The sequence below is a fragment of the Polypterus senegalus genome, chromosome 8 (genome assembly GCF_016835505.1).
Source record: "Polypterus senegalus isolate Bchr_013 chromosome 8, ASM1683550v1, whole genome shotgun sequence".
NCBI classification, from domain to species: Eukaryota; Metazoa; Chordata; class Cladistia; order Polypteriformes; family Polypteridae; genus Polypterus; species Polypterus senegalus.
The window spans coordinates 186,699,539-186,699,921 of NC_053161.1; positions in this window are offsets into that span (position 1 = coordinate 186,699,539).

The window sequence follows — 383 nt, forward strand, 5'->3', positions numbered from 1 at the left end:
CCTGTTAAAACTGTATGTTGCTTCACTAATAATAAGCCCTGGATTAATAGTGATGTTAAGGGCTTTCTTAACAAGAAAAAGAGGTGTACAGAAGGAACTTAGTGTTAGACTAAGTGAGGCTAAGAAGTCCTACAGGAAGAAGGAAGAGCATAAACTGCAGCAAAACAACATCAGGGAGAAGTGGGATGGTATGAAGACCATCACAGTTTATAAGCAAAGGAGCAGCTGTACAGCAGAGGACCATGTGGAGCTACTCACCCACCCCACCCCCAAGATGCCAGTATAGATCATATAGCCCTCTCATCCCACCAGCATGGCAGCACATCAGAAAATGCCCACAGCCCCCTGCTTCTCCTCCACTGTTTCTCACACCATCACTTCAA